The sequence below is a fragment of the Sylvia atricapilla genome, chromosome 10 (genome assembly GCF_009819655.1).
Source record: "Sylvia atricapilla isolate bSylAtr1 chromosome 10, bSylAtr1.pri, whole genome shotgun sequence".
NCBI classification, from domain to species: domain Eukaryota; kingdom Metazoa; phylum Chordata; class Aves; order Passeriformes; family Sylviidae; genus Sylvia; species Sylvia atricapilla.
This window is the reverse complement of record NC_089149.1, coordinates 21,975,150-21,999,945: the sequence shown is the minus strand read 5'-3', so window position 1 is coordinate 21,999,945 and position 24,796 is coordinate 21,975,150. Positions and strand designations below refer to the sequence as shown.

At 40.1% G+C, this 24,796-nt stretch overlaps 1 protein-coding gene across 1 annotated transcript in view; it reads right to left on the bottom strand.

Annotated features, from left to right (window-relative positions):
* The window catches only part of NYAP2 (neuronal tyrosine-phosphorylated phosphoinositide-3-kinase adaptor 2), a 129,988-nt gene that overhangs the window by 76,626 nt on the left and 28,566 nt on the right, over positions 1-24,796 (bottom strand). The window lies entirely within an intron of this gene.

Below are 24,796 nucleotides of genomic sequence, written 5' to 3'. Positions count from 1 at the left end.
TGTTCCACTCATGTTTATCGTTCTGAAAAACAGCTCTTACTGGTGTTTATACTGCAAACCAACAGTACATTTCAATTCAGGCAAGTCAGTGACTATGTGAAGAAACTCAGCAACACACACAGGTCAACATGGGCCTCTGCAAGGAGGTTTGAAATGGTACCACTGTGGGCACATAGAAATGTCAGTACAAGAACTATGAAGTATCAGAAAGCACTAATTAGCTCCTGTTTCCCCTTCACACAGAGTGAAGCTCTAGGCTGGGTCAATGTCCTTCCCTCAAAGTTTCTTACTTGATGTTGCCTTGGGCTGGTGCAGTTTATTTGGTGCTGGAACACATTTCCCTTTTTAAAAGACAGGAACATTTCTCAAAAGTGTGAAGAGTAAGCAAGGTCACCTCATTTCCTTATACTGTCTCCATCTTCACTGTAGGTAAAACACAAGCTGTATCTAATTGTCCTAAAAGCATCAGACTGGCAATGAGCAATACACAGCTTTGTGCATGATAAAGCAGAACCTTTGTTTGCTTATTACCCTCCCTGCTTTCTTATTCCGTTTCCTCTCCGAGTGGAGATGTTTACTTTCAAACCTGGTTGACAACAGAACCGGTCTAACTGACCATGTGCCCCTTTCCTGGGCACTGACACCTACCCACATTCGTAAATGTGTGAACACACATGACACACACATGCACACACTGGTCCATGTTCATAACCAAATTGTTACTAAATCCTAATTGGCATCAATTCCAAAGGGATTTGCAGCCAGAAAGATCAAAAGGTAGAACTCATTAATTTGAATATTTCTAAAAACCTGTAGCTAGTTTGAATGATTAACTATGCCTCTACTAATCTTTCATAAATTGTTCTGAAAATAATATAATCCTCTGACACTGGACTACAGAAAGAGCCTGTCATATTATTTAAAGAAGATTACTATCCAAACATGCTGAAGAATGCAGGTGGGGAGTCTGCTTGCTTTCTTTAGTCCACTGGATAATCACGTTTTGCAAAAAAATTTCAGTTTGCCATGTCTCCAATGTTACAATTCTTAACAGTTTACACTATTTAATTACTGCATTTACTTCACTGCTGCATGAAGGTGTTTGAACCACCCATTATAAGCCAGGTTCTATTCTGGATGGACTTGGACAAATCCCTCTGGGGTGATATATTTCACCCTTTCCCTAGGAATACACATTTGTAGGGAAATTTGTATGAAGCATTTCTGCCAAACTACTGCATCTTGTATTCCAGAAATTAAAACTTACAAAATGTATACCTGGTATCCAAATGCACTCTCTCATTAAACAATTAAATCTTTCCTTTTCCTCCCTGGTGTGTCCCCCCACCCCCCCCGCCCCTTTCTTTTCCTACACTTTCTCCAGAACAAAGACCCTCTGGCCAGGTCAGGGAGAGGCTGTGGGTACAGATGGGAACAGGACCTGCTGCTGTTCCTTTGCAGATGGAATAGATCTGGTCTTGCTTTCCTACATCCTCTGCTCAGCTACCAGGCAGAAACAGCAGGGCACAATTTTCCTGTTTTCAGCCACATTTAAAAGAGGATCCATTTGTCTTTGAATGTAGGACACAATGCTCAGTTGCTGGCTAAGCACTGTTAACCACAAGCTGAAGAAGACCAGCCTCTAATCTTTAGTCCTGGGCCCTGGTCACTGACCAGGATCACAAAAGGCTCAGACTCATTCTTTGCCCTGGTAGCAATTCCCAGTTTAGTGCAGTGAGTGTTTCTCAGCTGAGTCTGACCAGTTCACACCAGCACAACACACAGCGGGCTGTGTTCACACCTCAGCAACACAAAACCGCTGTGTGTAAAGAGAAAGGAGTAACTCCAGACACACAAGTTCAAAAGCAGGATGGCAGATTTCAAACGTGGCATCCCTTGCCCTCAGACAGCAGCATCCTGAAGGTCCATTTGCACTTGTGCAGTGCACAGTGTTGCTGTTGTTACATCATGAACCCAGACAGAATGAAAGGATTTGTTTATATACTCCTCCTGCTCATAGCCATTGGAATTGGCTGGGGCTAGCATGTGTCCCACTACAGCACAAGCTGACAAGGATTTACACATAACTTGCTGTGCAGAAATGACTACAGACACAGTGAGAGAGAAAGCAACTGTGTAGGTCTCAGTCTATTATCTCTGACAGGTAAGACTCTGTGCTCCTCATTGTACTGATAATGAACTCCATCTCATTCCAAAACTGTATTATGTGAGTTGCTACAAGTATATCATAGTTTATTAATGTATATGAAAATGCAGATTTGGATTATTCCCCTGGGAAGTTTCAATTTGAACTTGTCCAGCATCAAATGCTTCTTTGACAAAGAATTATGTACAGCATTAAATAACCGTTAAAAATGCAAGACATTTGTCTGCAAAGAGCCATGGTTATATAACAACAAAATTAATAATAGGATGGCTTATGTTAAACACATCAAAGCTGACTTTGTGCTGAAAAGGCACTTCGGTGTTTGCCCAGGTCTGGTGACTGATGGGTGCAGAAAAGGGCAATGCCAAGACTGGTGTCTGACACTTTTGAGAAGATTGCTGGTAAACCATCTCTCCCTTCAGAACCACTCACAGGCCTTCTCCAAACCCAGCTAACCAGGCCAGTGCAGACCATCGAGTGCTGCCACCTTACATGCTCTCTCTGTGGCTGCACTGCAAGGGAAGCAAGATCCCTTCCCTCTCCCTCTTCCACACAGTGATGGAATTAAATCATTACAACAAACACCAAAACAGTCAGATCTGCCTTAAACCAGTAACAGCAGATTTCAGCTTTCATTTCTAAAGTATGAACAAGAGATCTGACTGATGGATCCAAGGTGTCTCATACGTCCATACAGGTTTTGTCTGTCAGCCGAGTTTTTTGAGGTCAGAATAGGGCTAGCATTAAAGCACACTGGCCTTGCTGCTCCTACAGCAGTCTCAGCCTGCTGGAACATAGGCTGTGGCCATGGCAGTGCTGGACACTTCACTCACTCCTGGTGCTCTGCCTGCTCTTTTCTACCCAGCAGATATCAGAGTATTGAAGTAACTATGGCACAGAGTAATGGAAGAACCTCTTTGAAGAACTACAGAGGAGAACGTCTTTTATATTATTCATTTCATTACACATCACAAGAGTGAAAGTTACAGAAGAAGACTAAGCATTAAAAATAAACACAGAAAGTACTCAATGCAAACAGCATGGGGAAGGTCATGTCTACCTTGCTTTGCCATGAGTCATAATGTTCCTGTTGACTGTGAACATATTTTCAAGCTATTAAGTTAGAAAACTAAGACAAACAAATTTTCATCACATTGATGAAAAATACATGGCAAACAGAAAATATCTAGAGGTTGTCTGCATCACTCAGTGTGGTTTTTTTAGTTTGCATTATTCCTATTTAATATTGCAAAAAACAACTTTAATTTGCTGTGCAGTTTCATAACTTGGTCGAGACAGAAACTGAATTAATTCCTGGAAAGCAAATTAATAGTTGCATGAAAACTTTCATTTTATTTGGTGTCACTGTTTAACTATAAACAAAATGGAATATTAAATTCCTCAGTGCATCTGTAAGGGGTAAAAATCTTGGACTGAAACCATAAAGTCAGAATACCCTGGAGATGTATTTTCTTCCCAGCCATCTATCTACTCTTGTTCTTGATTTTCACGCAAAACTTCTCCTATCAGTTTAAATTTACACTGGATTATTTTCATTCCTCAGGCACCAAGAACGACTTTGTAGTTCTCCTCATCTTTGCATGGTTTCCTTTTTTCTTCCTGCGCTGCTTTACATGGGATTTTCTGCTTTTTAGACATTTTCTCCTTTTTAGTTCAAAAAGGGAGCTACACCTGATTATAAGATTTGACCTCCAAAGCAGGAGGAAGGGGAATGTGCTTTGCTGGGGATGTGGCATCTTTGAAGGTATTTTACCATTTCTTTGCTGTGTTACATTTCAGTCAAGGACCAGAGAAGGTCACCATCCTTCCAAGTGCTGAAATTCCAGGTAGCCAAGAGAAACCATTTTAAGAGCATCTGCTCACTCCTCTTGTGATGAAGAAGATTCATCACAGATATTGGTTCATTTGCTGGCAGAAAGTGAGCTGGGAGTCTCTGCAGGCTCCTCTGTGGAGGAACTATGGGGAGAACTATGAATTACAGGGCAAGTGAAGCACATGGATGGCCAGGCTCCTTCCCTCCAGGGAGCTGCAAGCCCACACAGAGCAAACCCCCCGTGACACGCTTCCAATCCACCAGGGAAACCATCTGAGTCAAAAACAGGAGGAAAGTCACTAAAAAAATTAACTGATAACGTAGGAAGAATTTTCTGTAGAAATGACTAATCATCAGCAAAACAAAAGGAATAAAAATACTTAACTCAAAGATTTTATACAAGCTGGCTTCACTGTGCAAGCAGCAGTTTTTCCCATGGTGCATTTATGTTTTCTGGGTTAAGGCAGTAGCTACTGCTGCTTAACCATTTCCTTGCTCTTACAGCAGTGAACATCCAGCTGCCCTACTCATATCAAATGTTCTGCATATGAAGGGCTGAAATGGCTTTGAAATGTCTATTCCCCATCAGAATAAATTATACACACATATACTAAGGATGACACATTTTACTTTGTATCTGAGAAGCACTTTCAAGATTAGCATAAATTATATTTGTAAATTAGAGGTTGGATGCCAAAACAACAGAAGATATACTATTTTTATCCCCCTAAACATGATTTCAACAGACCATGAAATGTAACACTGAGGAAATAAGGACAGGATCACAATCATGGATGCAGGAACTACGCTGTAGGTATGGTTTTACACAAATCTATACCATTTTTATTACCAAAATTAAACATGCAAATTACACATATTTATCTTTATCTTTAATAACACTTTAGAGATCCCCCTTCTTATTCTCAAAGAATGTGCACACCTTTTTTCTGCATTCCTTTTCTGAAATATTCCAAACAACTCACCATGATCTTAAATCAAGATCCAGAGAATAATACTACTGTCCTTTTAGATATAGGCTAAAGCCTAAAGGAGTCGTGACAAAGGCCAGATTTAGAGCCACTTTGTGAACCTGGAGAACTGCCTAAAATGAGCAGTCAATATGTCTATGCACATCAAACTTCTTCCCTCTACCATATGCCTCTGTTTCTGAGGTAGGAGATCAGGTGCTGCTTAAGAAGTCAGGCCTCTCAGGATATGCAGAATACATTAGTGCTATAAAATAAAATTTATTCTTTTATCCCACCTGTCAAACCCACAGGCCCAGGGTTTGATCCTGCAGACATGCAATGGGCTGACAATCCCAGTTTGAGTACCTGCATTATGCACTGGAACACCCAGGAAGCTTTGTGGAAATTCCTCATGCCTCATGAATCTCTTGTAAGCAACACCACTTGCAGATGTGTATCCACTCCCCATTTTGACACTTATTTCAAAGGGTTATTTCTTTTCAGGGTTATTTATTTAACCCTTTGTCCTCCTCTTGAGAGTCTGCCATCCCTGACAGGACTCACAGAAGATGCTCCAGAAGAAAATGAACTGCCACACCACGTGTTGTGTCTGCACTGTGAGATTACTTGAGTCCCTGGGTAGCAACTAAAAGACACCTGTAATCCCTTTGCAATGCACAATGGATAATAAAGGCAAAATTAACCAAGACCATCATAGCAGGTTTTCTATATGGTGCCAGAAAATCTGATTTCAAATGATGATCTGTATGCTCTGCAGTGAACTACTTTTATAATGGAAAATGTTGAAAATTCTAGCAAGAGTTGGGAGTTTTGGGGAAAAAAAAAAAAAAAAAAAGGCAAAACAAACCCAAAACACTTTATGAGAAACACTGATAAATTAAAACTTGGGGTTGTTTTTAACAAATCTAACATAAGCTAGACAGCTTGGAAAGGAGTAACTGAGGAGTAAGGACCTTCCTGATCCACAGAGAACAAAATTGTTTCATGTGTCTGAACAGAAGCGCAGGTACTAGTTCTATTTTCCACTGGCACTGCTTCTATTTATATCAGACTGTCTCTTAAACCTAAAGATGCCTGCAGTGGGCTGAACATCCACAAAGGCCTGAAGCTGCTCCCCTCAGGAGGAACAACTCTCACTGCTGTATCTGGGGGGCAAGGACTCCAGTGCTGCAGCCCCATGTGTGCTTGGTGACCAACTGAGGCACTTGGACCCACGTCTGTGGGTTGTGAAGACAGAACACTTAAAAGGCTGGAATGGAAAGTGCTCTGCTGTTATATGGATACAGTTATTTTTAATTTTGCATTGGGGGATGCCCAGCTAAAAGCTAGCAAATGAAAACTCATATGTTCAGAGTCACCTAGAATTAGACATGGAGCATATGCAATGTTTAGGCTGAGTGCAAATGCATGTTCACATTAATGGAGTGGGGTTTTGCATCCTGTCAAAAACAGGTGGAGCTGGACCAAGGCTGTGTTTTTATCACATTCACTGGAAAACCACATGGCCCAGACTCCACTCTGCCTGAGCAACTGTGGCTAAGTAAATATTTCAATGAGATATGGGAATAAATTAACATACAAAATAATTCTTGGGCATTTCTGTAAGAAAACATTTCTTCAGTTTCAAATCAAAGCTTCAATGGAAAAAAGAAATCTGTAATGAGTAGAAAACTCTTTTTGTGGATCAGATACTGTGAAAAGTTAAAACCTGAAGAACTTAATGAAATGAGCTGAAACTCTAAGACAGAGACCTGTAAACCCAGTGCTCTGTGTGGGCTGAGATGTTACACTGGGTCTAGCCTTTCCAAATTCAAGCTTATTTCAAAACTGATCATAAAGATGCTCTTCTCAGTCCCTCAAGCAAACATGACACTACCGTTTTTTTTAAATCCAAGCTCAAATGGATTGACAAGGAAATTATGGTGTTGAATAAATGCTTCCTATGATATCCAGTTCCAAAGAGAAAGGGCTCTGAAAGTACTCTTCAATCCTGAGTGGCAGTGAAGAGGAAGAGCAGGATTTCAGTTTGGAGGAAAACCCCTGACAAATTGCCCTTCAGCATGATCCATAGCAAAACACACAGATTATTTTTTACACAATTAGTGATCTGAAGGTCTAGTTATTTCACATTATTCTTCTGGTGGAATAGTCATTCACAATTTCCCATTCAGAATACATTCCCCGAGCTGATCTGCCTCTTCATTTTCTTTTCTAAATGCCCTGTGAGTAGGTAAGAAGGAGAGAGGCACTTCCTAGCAAACTGGGAGAAGCTCTCAGTAGCACAGTTACAGTAGGGATGTGACAAGGATGCAGGTTCTATTGAAGGGACAGTTTTATGCAACAACCTATCTTGTGGTGGTTCACCACTCCAGGTCTGTTACATTTATGTAGAGTGATTTTGCTTCCAGACATCTCAGCACATGACAAAATTTGGGAGTTTACATTCTTTTGATCGGGCATTTATCCGAATATCTTGGGTACAATTTTAGGCACTGCTTTCATTGACATTCAGGGTCAGTGGGTAGCTACTAAAAAAACATCTGCACATTAGCAATTTAAAAAGGACTAAATGAAATGTAATCTAAAAACTGTATATTAAATATTTCATTTTAGGGAAATACACAGTGCAAGTTTTTACAAACAATGCAAGGCTTATTTGAGTATTATCTCCTTTAACAAGGACTCTGGGTGCTGGACTGGTCTTTGTGCAGGAAACAACAACAACAAAAAAACCCTTTACTGCAGTTTTATCCAGCCTAACTACATAAATGTTCTGCTGGGTACATCACTTTACTGTCATAGGTTCTGCAACCCTTAGAAGTCCTCACCAGAAAATCCATTTTTACCTGGAAGAGCCCTGCCCAAGCCCATAGCCTTGACTTTACTGTGCTAGAATTATTGCCCTTGTGCTATCAGGTATCACCCTCTCTCTGTTCGTTCTGATGTCTGAAGGAAAGGTTTCAGCTCTTTTGTCCATCACCACTCCGTATTTGAAGTGGACAGCAACGAGTATCTCTGCTTTGCAAAATGAAACAGACTCAAAAAACTAAGTGAAATATTTTTGACTGGTGTAATAAACCCAGAAAACAGGAAAGAGAATCACCCCACAGATGTGTATATTGATGTCCCTACCTCCTTGGACAGTCTCAATCTGCTAAATAAAGCAACATGAAATCCTGTACATCAGTATCAGCAGTTCTTACTGTCAGAGCCTGGAGAGGTTTGTTCACTAAGATACAAAATTCTTGTGAAGATCTCCCTGCTTATGTCACTCTTCTATGAGTAACAAAGTGATCATTATTGCAACAACAGAATATTAATGTGCTTCACATCTAAGTTTAGAAATAATATTATAAAAAACTCTTTCCTTGTCTTGATGGATGTCAGTTTCTTAGCCAGGGTTGTCAGGAGCTACTTATTTGTTCAGAAAAATAAATTAAAAAGGACATTTTATTTTCAGAAACACAGTTAATTGAATATTGCATGTCAGAGCATGTGAAAAGCAAGCGTAGTGGGCATATAGATGGTCAGGACCTAGTGATTTGAGTCAGGACACTGAAAGAGGCAGCCAGTAAATGTACATCTTTCCCCACCCACGCATGTAAAAATCTTTCCCCACCCATGCCTGTACCCAGCATGACCCTGAACCCTTTCCACACTGAGGTGTTCCAACACATTCATTGCATCTCCATGCATTCCCTTTAGAAATCAAGGTGAATTGTCCAAATGCAAAGCACAGAAACTCTTTTCTCCTCTGCATCTGAGCACAGATCTAATGGGCCAGACCCAGGAACTCCAGCAGACTACTAAAAGGTCTTTATGTGTACAGGAAATTAACACCAGAGACAACTGGCTACAGTAAAAGCTGCCAATAAACTTCCAAAGCTGACAGAAATCAGCACATGCTGACTTTCATCACTCTCAGAATTACTTTTGCAAATGGGGATGATCAGATAATATTGGGCACTGCTGTGCTGTGGGGTTTTTTTCCTGCAAGAATAGATATTTGCCAAATTTTTGAGCAAGAAACTATTTTCAACAAATTCTGAAAGTGAAGGAAGATGGTACTTAAATGCTACTTTAGGGACATGTACTTACATTGCCCAAAGGGTCATCACTACAACCTATGAAGCTGCAATGAAATGGAATTTTGCTAAAGCAACAGCTTGTTTTCCAAGCTGTCTGTGTGAAGATTTGTTAGAGAGCTAAAGCATTAAAACAAAGAGCAAACACCCTTGTAACCTGCATTTAATGGTGTCATGGTAAATTAAGTGGGGAATGTACTAGTTTACTTCCCTGCATGAGAGGTGATCATCTCTGTGCTGTTCATACTGAAAGTATGTAAATTCCCTTTATTCCTCAGGCAATTCTTCAGAGCTGTCATTTATTGAGTGTCATGTTTGGAGTGTCTCAGCTTGAAGAAGTAATGCTGTATGTGCACAGAGGTGGTGAGCTGTGGCAGCCAGGGTCACACAAAGTCTGGACCTAACTTTACGCAAAGATGACAAACCAAAAAAAAAAAAAAAAAGTGCTGCTGCTTTCTTTTGCTCTAATAATTACTGTTCAAATCTGCAGAGCTGCTGGTAATAAATTGTAGCGCATGTACATTTCCAGGCTGCTTAAATCCCTTTGAAAAGTCTTCTACCCAGGAACAATAACCCTGACACAATATGAACTGGATTTCCCTCTCCCAAAGCTACATTGCAGGCAGCAGCCTACTTAAAAACAACAGAAAGTGGAAGAAGCTCAGAGACAATTTGTGTGTAAGCTCCAAGTCCAAATCAGTTATCTGCACATAGGGGATGTCACAGTCCCTCAGAAAAGCGATTCAGCTATGCTTTTTAATTGTTTATGTATTTTTAAACCCAAGAAAATACTGTTCTCTGCTCCAGAGTATGTGATACCCCCTTCCCTGCCCTGTGGCCCAGTGCCCACACAGGACACAAGAGCCTGTTGCTCTGTCCTTACTGCACCAGCTATCCCAGAGTTTTCAATTTTGAGATGCTAAGACAAAAAACTTCCTTCAAGATGGTCCTATGATAAAAATCTTAAACCAGAGCAGCCTCAGTTTAAACATTTTGGGTTATTACGTACAGGACTGGAATAGTAGACTTTCAAGTCCTACAGAGATCTTGTGACAACATATCTTTTAATAGGCACTTTCACCCACTTAATAAATGTAGGGATGGGCTACTGAGCTTTAAGGAATGAAATCACTGAATCACTGAAGTTGGAAAAGATTTTTAAGATCATCAAATTCAACCATCGACCCAGCAGCACAGCCATGTTCACCACCAAACTATGTCCTCAGCGCTGGGAAGGATGAACTTAACAGACTTTGCACATGCACCTCTGTGAATTTGCATGTTAAACCATTTTGTACCCTACCTAGAATGGCATACAGAAATGTTAATGGTCCTGGTGATGACCAGCTCATTATTCTGATCTCTAGAATCTCTATTTTATTCTTACCTCAGTAAGAAGTGAAAGGTAACAATTGTTAAGGGCTAACAGCACCTAGTTATTCAACCAGTGGATGTACTGCTTTACAACAAAAGTAGGTGATTGGAGGTAAGAAAAGACAGACGCAGCACAATTACATTATTGCAGGTTTAAAGTGCCTTCTAGAAATTCATGGAGGTAAAGGGTAAAATCAGCATAATTCCCATGGTGGGTTTTGAGTTAAACAGTTACCTGTTGTCATATTTCAAGTTTTGCCTTATATCACAACACATTAAAATGAGAGCCAAGGCTTTTTGATAGTCCTGTTATTTCATTCTGGAAAACTAAATGTAATTTAAAGTTGTAGAAAAAAATTAGGAAGTCAAAACTATGCAGTTTCACAGATGATGTTTGTGAGTGATTCAAACTGACACTTAATCCACTCTTGGATATTAAAAAGGGAAATATTCCATAGGTGAATCCTAAAATTAGGATAGCTTTGATTCAAGATCCAGATGAGCTTCAAGAGGGGTCACAAAAGAATAGTATCAAGGAAAGAAATATCTCCTGAGGAAAGATTCTCTCCTGCGACAGTAACAAAACTGGGTCGTCTCCTAGATGCTAGCATCTATAATTCTTGAAATGCAGATAAAAATAAATACAAAGTATGAACTTTCATAATACATTGGAGTCATTTATGCATATGCTTACTAATCTGTGTTTACTGCCCTTCAAGCTGCATACAGAAACAATTAGATCCCTTTTTAGAAGGGGTAGTATGGAGCATGCAGATCTATAGCTTTGATTTAAAGAGTATGACAGGCAATCAGTGTGTGTCAGAGAAAGCCCACATCAGCAAAGAGACATGTTAAAGCCACATTTGAATTTTCTTTTTTAGGACTGAACAGATGAGTGTTTCCTTCATGTTCTGAACACAGTGGGATTGGGAAATATTCTGAATTTCAGGCTAGGAGAAAATGGATTGCTTCAAATTATAGGAAAATGAACAGCACTGATTGTATTCCTCACTTTCAGCAGAATTGAGTAGCGCATAGGAATGCATCTGGTTTTCCTTTTTTCTTCTAAGTACGTTATATATTTTCACCAGAAATAGCATAACAACTAGAAATTAACTATTTCCCTACATTTTTCACTCTCATGAGATAAACATTAAATTTGACTAATGAACTGAAAAGAAAAAAAGAAAATCTATGGATTATTACTTTTTTAATGATTAAATGAAACAGGAATACAGACAGGAAATTAAAGGCTGGATTCCTGTATAAATACTGATGTACAATGAGAGCAGCTAAAGATCTCTTCTAAAAGAACATCAATATTACTTCCACAAAGTATTTACATCAGTTGTGAGAATATGAACTGAAGCTATTTCAGCTGGGAAGAATCTGATTGCAAAGTCAAAAACCTGTTAAAGATGCAGACTAGTAAGAAGAAATCATCTAAGCTAAGCAAATCTGTTGCATTTTGTTTTTGAAACCAGAGACTCAAACCATTATGTATAAGTTTGAAAAAAAACCACTACAAAACTGAGAGACCTGAGCAGGACTTCTCAGTCCCTTCTGTCCCATTTCCACAGACAGAGTCCTCACATCCTCTGTCAAAGCTAGGCTCAGATGTGTCCCACTGTGCTTTGTCAGGACGACAGAGCCAGAGAGGAGTGTAAACAAAATGCTCTGGTTTTTATGGAAATAAACAAAGGTCAGGTTTTTTTCTTCCCAAGTCAAGTCACTCAGTGACTACAGTGAATATGAATGGCTGGACAAATGTCCATGGCTGTCCCTGGAGAGGAGCACTCTGTGCCCTGTGCTCCTTGTGCCAGGAAGACTCTGAGCCAGACAAGTCTCTGTCCTGCTTTTTAACTGCAAACTGCAAGGTAATTGAGAGTCAAAACAGAGCCTAAATAACCCTAAAGAAACAAAGTTGTTGAGATTCAGGCTCCCCGAAACTTCCTTTAGAGACAGTTATACACCTGTGTACTGCTCACACTATCTCATGAAGAAATTTTCAATCTCAGCTAGTGCTGTTTCCAATGCCAATGCTCCAACATGTGGTTTAATAACTCCATTGGTATTCTTTGACAATAATGACCATTGTTGCTTTTTGTTTTGCTGCACTTTATGTTATTTTGCTAGCTTCCATCCCTAATGTGTTTTATTATTATTCAGGTCTTTGCCCAGTCTGTCTGTTACCTGCTCATTAGAACTCCTGTGGTAGAAAATGTTCCTGCAAGAATTTAATTCTGGTACGTTTCAATTTATTTTCAGGCTGAGTGAGTATAAAAGCACAGATTATTAAGGTGAGCTTGCACTGATGTATTTGATAGACTGTGTTTTGTCATACTAAGGCAAAGGGAAATTCATCTATAAAGTTTTAACTTTATACTTGGAAAGCTAAACAAAAAATAAGAAAATGTAGACCCTTAAAGACAGATGCCTCCACTGGGGCTTAAAGTGACTAGGAGGTCAACGAGCAAAACAATTTAAGGCATTTCTTTGTAAGGCATATGAGCGGGGTATATGGCAATTAGCAATTCAGGCTTGTTCTGATGACACTTTCACAATGGAAACACATTTTGGAATCCTCCAAAACAGCTTGAAAATCTCCAAACAGATTTTTTTAGTTTAAATTACTAATAAAACCACTGAGTGATTCAGTGAATTGAACCTACAGCAAGCTCCAGCAGCACAAAAATTTTATATGCAATTTTAGGGCTGAGTTCCCTACAGAATGACTGTAGAGTTCTTACTGCACTGCAGCTATGGCTATAAAGTATTAGCAATGTTAAGTAAATTACAATATATGATATGAGTATGGCCTTCCATCAGGTAACATCTGGGCTTCCAAACTATTCAGAACAGGCCTTATTACTTGTCTCCACTTTATTTCAAATTAATTTATTTACTAAGACTTAATTTAAAGAAAAAGAAAAAAAGAAAGAAATCTAAGAGTTTAATCATAGCTAAAAGGTTTACAGCATGCACATTTTCTTCAATTAATTATTAAAAACAGCAGCAAAAAATGACTGTGATATTGAAAGTGCAAGAGAAAATTAAGCAATGCCTCATCTACTACTTCCAACTCAATTTTAAGCACTCTGGGCCTTTTAATATAAATGGCAATTTTATTGCTGGCATTAGAGAAGTAGTTATCCTGCTCTCTGAAAATGCCTACCACTTTCTGGGCAAGTCTGGAATATGTGTAAATGATTAACCACAGGCCAGGTCAGCTCAGACACAGAGCAATTACACACCACTGCAGAACCCTAGAAAACTTCAAAGCCACAGGCCAGAAGAGGCTCTGGACTGAGGGATGCAGACTGAGCCACTGGCCAGCCACTCCTGCCAGAACAAGGGGGACTCAACAGCCTCTTTCCTGTTCCCCTGCATTGATTTTTTTCTCATTTCCTAAGGCAGGACCAGTGTGCACACATCCAGCAGGCAGCACCATCACAGCCAGCCCCCGGGAGGCTCTGGTCTCCACAAGAGCTGTAACAGCCCAGGAGCATCTTGTCAGACCAGCCAGCCTGAGCAGAGGGAGCCTGGCTCTAGCCCAGCCATGCCTTAATGAGAATATCATCTGCCTTATTACAAAAGACACCAAATAAAATTGGATATTTAGGACTCATACTGTCATGAGAGGGAAAACTGCTACTAAATATTAGCTTATCACTAGGTATCCAACCAATTTCACAGAAGACTAGCAGCATCTCCTTAGGTTTATATATATAAACTGTCATCTGCTCAGTCCATTTATAAAATGTGGGAAGGCAGCAGGAAACCTAAGGATTCATGAGGAGTTCTTGGAGAGAAACATCCACTGCTCTCTCTCTCATTTCTCTCAGCCTTTGATTTTAGCCTCATCTTTTCACAGCTCTTTTTCCTCCTTTCTGCATGCCCCCTGCTACTGCAGAACCACCAGTCACCCTGTGCACTCCGTGTTACACACTGAGGGAGCTTCTGTGCAACTGTTCTGTCAGCAGCTGTATGCTGGCTCTGACATTTGCTCTTAATCTAGGGATGAGGGGAAAGGAGGGCATGAGGTGCACAGGGGAAAGCAGCAGCCACCCTACAAAGCTTGTTTTGACAAAGCCCATAAGTGGAGCTGCAGGTCAGCAGGAGTGCAGGGACTTCAGAAACCCCACTGAGTACATGGGATCCATCTATGGGCAGCTGTCTTGTACAGTTATATAGAGTCAGGGACTTACACTACCTTGGCCTTTCCTGACCATTTCCTCTTGGATAGGTGCTATTTGCCTCATTTCAAAAGTGGGCAGAGAATGCAGAAGAAACAACTGAGCCAAAACCTGAATTCACATCCCATGATTCCCAAGCTGCAATCTCAAACCCAGAATCCTTTCGTCACGCTTCTGCTTTTCTCTGGGTGCTCAGAGTTTCACCTCTGAAATACACAGAAACACTGGTGTGAGCACAGCTTCAGAGCCCTCAGAGAGGGGGTACCACAGGGCACCACCTGACAACTCAGGAGGGAACTGCTGATGCCACGAAGACCCCTCCAATGCACTCTCTTTTGACACAAATGACAATAACAGTTTCTCAGGAGAAGAACAACTCTTTGGCCTGAGACCATATATAAGGGTGAGTGAGGCCACAGACCTGGGAAGCAAAGCAGAATATGTGCTTGGCTTATCTACAGCTGCCATCTCATTATTTCCCTTCCCATTTCTGGCTGTCCAAAGTTCCCCAGCACACTAGCAGGAGAAGCAAGTCTGTAAAATACAATATGAATACAAATAAAAGATTAAATAAAATCCCTCATGTTGGCAATATGACATAGCCCTTGGCCAGCAACCTGTGAACAAATTCGAGTATTTGGACAATCTGTTCATAACAAAAGACATTAAAGATGGAAATGCAAGAGTGTAAACACGGTGAAGTGCCAAGGGTGAGGGGATCAGTAATGACTGGAAGAAAACAAGTTATTTTGTTTTCCACATGCCAGATAAACAGGAAGAGGAAGATGAGGAAGAAAGGGAGAAGTCCTACCCTGAGCATAGTCAGATTCTTCATGGATGGATGCATATTTGCTGCACTGCAGATACACTCACACATAATAAACCTGAATTCATTAATACTAAATATTTACGCTCAGCTTGTAACTTGTCCAAAAAAGCAATTATGATACATCATGCTGATGGAGAGTATAAAACCATTAAAATTTGGATCACTCATACAAGGTACTGTGTCACTGCATAGTTAACAGTAAGATTCCTAGTACAGTACATTTAATTGGAATAGTCCAATGCTTTCTAATAAAGCAATGCAAAATCCTTTTTGCTGTGACACCGCCCTGGTGCCAGGTGGGATGGAGTTAGTTTCTTCTCAGTAGCTATTACAAAACTGTGTTTTGGATTTAGAATGAGAATGGAGTTGATAACATGCTGACATTTTGGTTCTTTCCTAAGTTCTGTTTAAACCAAGCCAAAGACTTTTTTTCCTTTTCTCATGCTCTGCCAGTGAGGAGGTATATAAAAAAACCAAAAAAATAACAAAGGCCCAAAAACTTCCCCCCCAAAAAATTTACCATAGCTTATCTAATAAACTAAAAGGCAGCTCTTGGGACTGAACTTTGGTTGTAATGTTTTCCCAGCAGCCTAACATGTTACAGGTGTCATTTGTAGGGGACTAAAAACACAAAGATGAGCAGGTAGGAGCAGCACCTCTCACCTCATCATGGCAGGTGAGGAGAAGCTATACAAGAAGAGAATCCTCAGTGCCCATCCTCAGCCTGTTTCCAGTCCACTTGAGTATCTTTGAGAAAGGGCTAAACAACAGAAACTCCTTGGCTGGAAAGAAGAGTGGAGCTATCAAAAGTCAGACCCTGAGATGCGACAGTCAGAATTCTCTCTTTCACAAATAACACTTGTCAGACATCAATCATGTGGTCTTTTAAAAGGCAGCACATTCCCTGCAGAAGAAATTGTCTGTGCAAGTGCTGCTGGATACGGCCTCAGCTCCCACAGCACAGTGGCCTTGGAATCAAAGCCTGGTTGAAGTGGAGATTGTAGGTCTTGGAATTACCAATAGCTGCTTAAAAGATATGTAGCCTAAAACACAGTCCAAACAAACTGAAGGGAATCTGATACCAGCTGATGACAGACACAGGTTTTAGGGGAAGTAGATGTCCAGTTTGGCACTGGGAATACATCACTACAACAACATGACCTACACAACTTGTGGGCATCCCTTTGGATGATCCTGTATATAAACACATGGTGCCAGTGGTAAAACATTGGCTAGCAGGATAAATTGTAAAAGACATAGTATTAAATCAGGCATTTCCAGGGCTCAGATCCAAAGATACTAATCCTTTTATCAGGATTCAAACTGGCAATATTCCATATAAGAGGACATTTGTTCTCTGTCTGGACTGGATATAAAATTCATCTGTTCAAGACAGTGAACCCTCTTCTCTTCTACTCTCAGCTCTACTACTGAGGAAAGGCATAAAACCATGTTTGCCTTCTGTGTGTCTCCAGAATTACCAGTGTGACCACGAGTGCAGTGACAATGCAATGACATTATTTGGGGAGATGCAGTACTCAGATAGAAGGTTTTGTATTGTGTTTCACAAAGCCCATTGATGGTACAGGAGCATGCAACATGCTTGACCTACACCAGCATCAAATATCCTCATTCACTGTGTTTTAATACAGGCCCATCTTAGTAAATGACTTGATCAGATTCATGAGTTCACAAACAAACCCGAAGTTTGTATTTAGGCTGCTAACATGTCTCTCAATACCAGCACAGTTATGGTATTCAAAATTTCTTTGGAAATAATTCCAGTGTTCTAGATACCACATCATGAACCTGTTGACATTTTTGTAGTGATTGCCATTCCCTCACAAAACTCATCTACAACAAGCAGTTCTCCAAAACCAGAATTGCCATTCTGATAGAGAATGATAACCCAATGATTTAAGTCAGACAGCAAGTAAAGGAAGCTGGGACTACTTCAGAATATTCAGTCTGTGATCATTTCCTCGAGTTTCTGCTTTGCCATTTCCTTTATTCTTGAGACCGACTGTGAGAACTTATATCTGTGCTTAGATCGAAATGTATGTTGCTAGTTTGGGCAACCACATATAGTAAATATCACTGGATGTATAAACCATAAAGATGTCTTACTCATTTCTCTGCTCAATTCCTATGCACTAGGATGTGTACAGGGTGGCTAGAGCCAAATAATGATTTATTTTCTGTGGCAGGAATAAAAGTATGATCATCACCTTGAAGGCTCTATTTCACCCTTATACCATGGAACAGGAGTGTGATACTACCACTGAGAATAAACAAGTTTATTATTTATGGAAGTGCTTCATTGATCCAAACACAAATCACAGGTCAGGTTTACCCAGCTATAGAAAGCACAAGGAAGTATTAAATGAAATGTTAAAATTAATGTCTGTGTTATCTCCCAGGTAATTTAATAAATTATTGCAAAGAAATTCCTCCAATTCTGTGTTGGATATCATATGTGGTAAGTGAAGAACCTCAGCCTCTGGATTTCTATGTGTATAAGCAGAATATTTGCCAGGCCAAGATTTTTTTACTAGTACTTGTTAATGCATCTTATAATGTGTGAAATATAGTTCAGGCAACTCAGTCTGAAAATCAAATAATTTTTGCTACACATAGTCGCCAGGTCAAGATGCTAAGTTTTTGGAGAGTAACTATGCTTTAAAAATAGATTGCCATAATTTAATAATAAAACCAAGGCTTGATAAGCTGTGTTTTAGCAAAAGGAGAAAAATCCTTGTTTTCTAAGGAGGAAACTACTTGTGGAAGCATGATATAAAGTATTCATTTAGCAGAAACCACCAAACCACTGTCTACTTTCACATTGTTTTATAAAGCACTTTTGTGCATAATACATAAAAAGACAAACTTAGAATTAACATCATTATTGGAACCCATGGTCCTAGGATATAGTGCAAAATGCATCAAAATCTACAGCCTTAATAACATTTTATTCATTAGTTTCAGCGCAATGAAGTGTCATGGAATCATGACAAAGCATGTTATTTACTCTTTTTTTCAAAGTCAAGCAATCTCTGTCTTTTCAGTTTTTTTCTTGTGTTGCTTCTAGATGGAGTTACCCTGTCAAAAAAATGTCATAATATTTCCTGAAAGTAATTGAAAATACTCCCTAGATGTGTTCTTTTAGGATAGATTAAAGCACAATAAGCCATTCCATTGCCTTTGAAAAATTATAACTACTGTAAAGCCCAGCATATCAATGAAGCCTGATTGCACACTGCAGCAATTAGCAAGGGTATGAATCTCATTTAGCCACCTCCAACAGGAAGGTAAGGAGGATGGGTGCAATAACCCACCCAAAACTGCAAACACAAGCCACAAGCCCTCCCCTTGCTTTTGGACAATCAAGACCCTTTCCTTCCAGCCTGCACCACACAAAACCCAGAAGAACTGGCCAGGAAGAAAATGTCAACGGGACAAGCCAAATAAGGAGCATAGATCCTCAAAGAATGACAAAACTACTCGCTCCATATGAGAAACTATATTTTGCTAGTTAAAATGACCTGAAGGAGTGGGAGCTGGTTAAGGAGTAGAGTTCAGTGAAGCCTGGGAAAGGCAGGGAAAGTGATGAAACTAACGGGGCTGCAAAGCTGCTGCAGTATTGCATGAGGCTGGCTCTAGGAAGGGAAGGGCTGATAGCGTCCTTATACTTTTTACTCAGGTCTAGAAATGTCCTAGAACGGGAATTTCGCTTTATAATGAGAGGAAATACCTTTGGATCTGTGAACTGCCAACTGCCAGCAGCTTTCTGGGATGCAGCAATGCAGCCTTTGAGCCTCGTCTCCTGCCCAGTCTGATGTTCTTGTGCAGTCAAGCCCCACAGGTGGGGTGGTGACCTACCTGAAGACATGGAGCTTCTCATGAAATAGGAGTTCCTGTTGGGAATTTCCTATCTTTGTCTCCCCAAACCAATCTGAGGGGAAATGATATGCCAAATTTCTGACTTAATAAACACTAGAACAACTCTCTTGTCCTACATAAAGTATCTCTAACTGACCGACATATAACCTCAGGTAATTAAGTAGATTCCTGGATGGCAAATACCCAAGATTCATCTTTAATCTCAAGGGAAAGAATAGTGACGGGGCTTTTAAAAGATTTTCAGGTAATTCATAGAGACATTACATCCCTCATTACAGTCACCTTAAATGCAGCAGAATTGACTGAGTTGGAGTTTCTGGAATGAAATGACATACAGGCTAAAGCATGCTGAACAGCCCTTTCCTAAGCATCTCCTGTTTCCCAGTCAGCCTCCTCAGACAGGTGATAAATGCAATCTCTCCATTTATTGGGTCATATTTCATCAAACACAAATGTATGTGTCACTGTACATCTGTGAGTGCCCTATGTGGCCCCTCCAGATTGTGCTAATGGGGCTGCAGCTCAACAGAGCCTGCTCAAGTCTCCATTAAGCAAACTCTGGACAGCAAGGGATGCTGACACAGGGAAACAGTTTAATCTGCCAATTAATTCAGGGCCTATGCAGAAAAATAAATGATCCACTTCTTCAGAAGACCTCTCTAATTTAATTCTCAGCTAAGCAGGAAAGCAGTTTCTATTCTTTCCTGACCTCGGAGATCCTGGGGTGAGCAAATCCCTGAGTCAATATCTGAGGTAATTCACCCTGATCTGGGATGGGTTCAGACCTGGTTCAGGGCTACACATTAAAGAATACTCTCAGACAGCAAGATTCCAAGAAATACCAGAAACCTAATATACTGTGTTGTTAAATCAAGCAAGCTAGAGTCACTTTTATTCCTTTACTACTGCAATTGCTCTTAAAGGTCCCCACACCCATCCCACAGAGTATGAAAAAGCAAGAATCCAGAGCTAGTCAAGAACACAGGGAGGCAGCTACTGATAGCCTCTGAATACTAAATCAAAACTTCTCGAAATAAAAAGTAAATAGTTTATAAACTATTTAGCAGCTCAAGGATTAGCCACAGAATTATACAAACAGTTATAACAAATTTATAAATCTATGAATAAAATCATAAGCCCCCCCTTAGCAATTTATAAAGGAGAAAAGCAACATGTCAATTATTTGCTGTAAAAAATGTTTTCTACTTTAGCTTCTACTTAAGTAGCTGCAAAAATAAATAGCTTAACAGCCTGCAACCATGTTAGTTTGGCATAACAGCATTTGAATTTACTCTTAACAAAAAGAATTTATGATTTGCATTCACTTTCATTGCAGAAAAACAAAATATACTTTTTTCCTTTCTTTACATTTATAAAGTAGAGGGCATGGACCTTACAGAGAACAGCCTTCAGCATGTAAATCTGGACTGAGGGAACTGCAGAAATGCCTCAGTTGCCCCAGGCTGTTCATTGGGAATCAGTTACAATCAACTCAGGATTCAAAAATTCCTGCCTATCAAGGATGAAATGTTCATGAGATGTGACCTATTTCAAAGTTCAGTGAGGTCCAGTTATGGATCTAAACTTTGTCTCAGTTGTGAAAACATAGAGTAAAAAACTAAATCTAAACTCATTTCACATCTGGTTAAATGTAAGTTTTGGGCCCACCCATCGAAAGCTTATTTTAAAAACCTCTTGGGACAGAAGTACAAAGCAGAGTCAATACTGTGGCATTGGGTATTCTGATGAACAGGAAAATTGGGGAAATGGATAGGGAACAAACAAAGAATTACATCAAGAAGTAGCTGAACTTCACTTAGGAAAATAACAGCTGATTTCAAAGAGAAAGATAATGGCAAAATGAACTATGTGGGAAAACTTGAGAGAAGTTTGATAACTTTCAGCACTTATGATGTGGTATTCTTATTGTGCAGATCAGCTCTAATACTTTTGCCACACAAATGGAACAATTCCAGCTATAAAAAGGAGTCAGTTAATTATACATGCATATTTGTAGATAAAATAGATAAGAGTATGTTTTTCAGAATATGGTCAGATCTATAGTTCTGGAATTGCACAGCTGATAATATTTCTACACTTTAGATATGCAGTGAAAAACACGTGGACTTATTTTACTTAATCAAACAATTTAAAGATTGAGCTGCTTTCTCATTTAGCTCTCAGCATATAATAACCATTAGAATATGCCATAAAGTTATCATCTTATTTGCATGAATACCATACTAGAGGAAATGAAAGTATTCCAGATTTACACAGTCATTGAGAGGAAGATCAAGTCCATAGTGTATAAACATTAAAAAGACCCTAATTAGAATCAAGTATTTTTGACAATTTTATTTCCAGCTAATTAGCACTGATGTTTTAGTACTTGGACCTGACTGCACTGTATTCTGCAATAACAATGATTCATATCTACATTCAAATAAATAATTCACCAAAGAAAGATGCATAGAAGGGCTTTTGTTTATAGTGCTGTCAAAATGAAATACTTGGGGAAAAAAAAATAAATGTTAATCGTCTTCCACTTTTAACAGGTTGAGACTAGACTAAGTGCTATTTACAGGGAATCAGCCGCCCTGCAGACTGGGAATAATTAGACACCAGAGCAGGTTCCTTGCAACCTGACATGTAAAGGCCAACTTCTGGTGTGTGCACACACCCGCCTCTGCAATGGGAGGAACAGCTCTGTGTGTGCAGCTCGGAGACTGCAGCTACAACTGTGCCATTATGTGACATATTTGGGTGGCTGCCCTGCCCAAGACCCTCTTACAGGGAGAGGAGGTTCTGCTGGCAGCACAGGGGAGAGCTCTGCCCTATATCCTGTGGGGGAACAGGGTGATGCATTTGCACAATCTGGCACCCAAAACCAGAATCAAGTGTCAGGACCGTGCTCCACCCTGGGTCTTCTGCCACACTCCCATACAGGGAATATTGCTGCCAGAATACCTCACACCTGCTGTAAGACTGCAAAAGTACATAGAATTTGCAGGTAGAAACACAACAAAATGGGATCACTGCATTTGGAGATATGTATTTTCATGTCCAAAGTCTTCTGTACACATGCAAAACTGTAAAGGTTACACGTACAAGCCTTAATATTTAATGCAGAGTCTGTAGATGAAGTGGCCTGGAAGTACATTAACCACAGAGAGAGACACTTCACAGCCAAACCCTAGAAATATATTGACAGTAGGAAGCAGAAAATCCTGAATCACTCTTGTGCACAAAATAATTGCTACATCTAAGGTCATTTTAAGAAAGAAATGATCTCTAGGCATGGCTGCTGTCAGAAATGGCACAGAGAATAAAAAATAGAACATCAGAATAAGATTGCTACCAAGGAGAGGACAGGCTCCATAAAAATATGGAAGACCTCCCTTTATCTCTTTGCTTCACCACACACATTGCCTAAGACTGGCTTAATTCTTCATATCATCATTTATAAAAGTATCCATCCTTTGGAGGCCCCTGTCCTTCTGCAGCAGTGCCCAGTCCACTACAACATGCAGTTATGGATATTCAAACCATGGCACTAAAATGGGATGGGTCATGGGGGGCTGCCCCATTTTGCAGCCACACTGTTGGCATCAGGGGCACTGTGGATAAGAAGTTGCTCCAACCAGCAGCATGCCAGTGCTTACACATCCTGGGAGAAATGGGATATTACAGTTACCACTGGTCCTGTTTGCCAACAAAACCAGTTTAACATGTAGCTAGAAGCAGCTGCAAAATAGAACCATATTTTTTACTCCAACTTGCTATCAGTGTGTATAAACGATCTCAGTGAGTACAAATAATTGTAATGTCCTGGTTTGCTCCTCTGTAAGTAGCAGTGCACTGACTTCAGCCAGAGTAGCAATCCGATATGTGAATATCTTGGAGGTGATGTTTCTTTTCCCTTGTCCCAGCCCTGCTTTGGGCCAGATTCCCAGCTGGTGTAGGCTAGAAAACTTCACAGGACTAAAAGAATGACACTGACTTATGGCAGCTAAGGATCTCTGCTCTGCTAAGTATGAGGAGGAAGAAAAGGGAAATTTATTAGTGCAGTTACTTTAAAAGGCCAATTAGAATTTTATTAGAGGAAAAGCTTCAGCAGTTTTAGTTATTTACAATTTAACAACCACGCTATGAATTTAATTGGTATAAACTTCCCCCCCACACCAAAATAATTAACACTATAAACAATAAAATGAATTGAGTGTGGATCAAGACAGTTAGGAGTAAACTTGCTGGTATTTTCCATTTAGTGAAGTGTTATTATTACCACTTTAATGACCTGAGCTAAGACATTCTGCTTCCTTTTACCATATGCCACTTTTATTCTGCCCTTCTGGGTACATATGTGGAAAAGAGCAGGCCTGAGTATATTGGAAAAGTTAAGTCATTCAATTAATTAAAACCTTTGTTTTTACATCACTAACATTCATGAAGTGGGAAATAAAGAACTGATTCTAAACCAACAATAAAGAATCAACAACATTAATTAAACCATTAATAATGAGTGACAGTAATAACCCCTGAGACTAAATTCCATTTTAACCATGGTAGATAAAAGCTGATGCAATAGACCTGTGCTTTTGGTTCACTAGTAGAGATTCATGTACCTCACCTGGTACCTCACCTGAGGACAGTAAAGTCTCTGCTGAAGTCTCAGAAAGGTACCAAATTTCCATGCAGTGACTGATTCTGTTGGATGGAAGCAATTCAGCTCCTACCTTATTCCCAGAGACCTGGCATGAGTAGCCAGAGTCTGATTTCAAAACAGTTTAACACATCAGCAACATTTCAGCAGTATAATTCAATCTCAAACTACCCCTTCACTTACACAGATAGCCAGCCAAGGTGAAAAATCAGGCAAAAAGACAATTCTAGAAGCAAGGTTGCTATTGCCTGGAGACAGAAAGGCACATACCTCCCACATGTCTGTGCTCCACAGAGAGATACATTTCATCCATCCACCCAGAACAAGCAAACCCACAAATAGAAGAAATGAAGAATTCTGCTTCAGGCTTGGATCCACAGCAGAGTTGAGCTAAGGTCCATCCCCTCTGCCATGGGCCTATTAGCAAGCAGCTCCTAGTGCCTCAAGGGAAGAGGGAAAGTGGGGATAAGACAACTCCACCACACCCACACCTACCTGCTGCACCAGCAGGACAGGCAGGACCTGGGCACAGCAGGACTGGAGCCAAGACATGAATTGGTTCTGCTCTATCTAGTCAGCTACAACCACTTCTCCTCCCACCTTTACTTATTTCTGTAGCTGTCACCCTAAGCTGCTAGCCCAGCCTTGTGTTTTGGTAACTCCATTGTGGACTGGGAGGGAAGTGAAGGCATCTCTGCCCTGTGGCTGCAGCTCCTCCCCAAGCTTCCCCTGGCAGTGCTGCACTAAGGAGTTTAATCC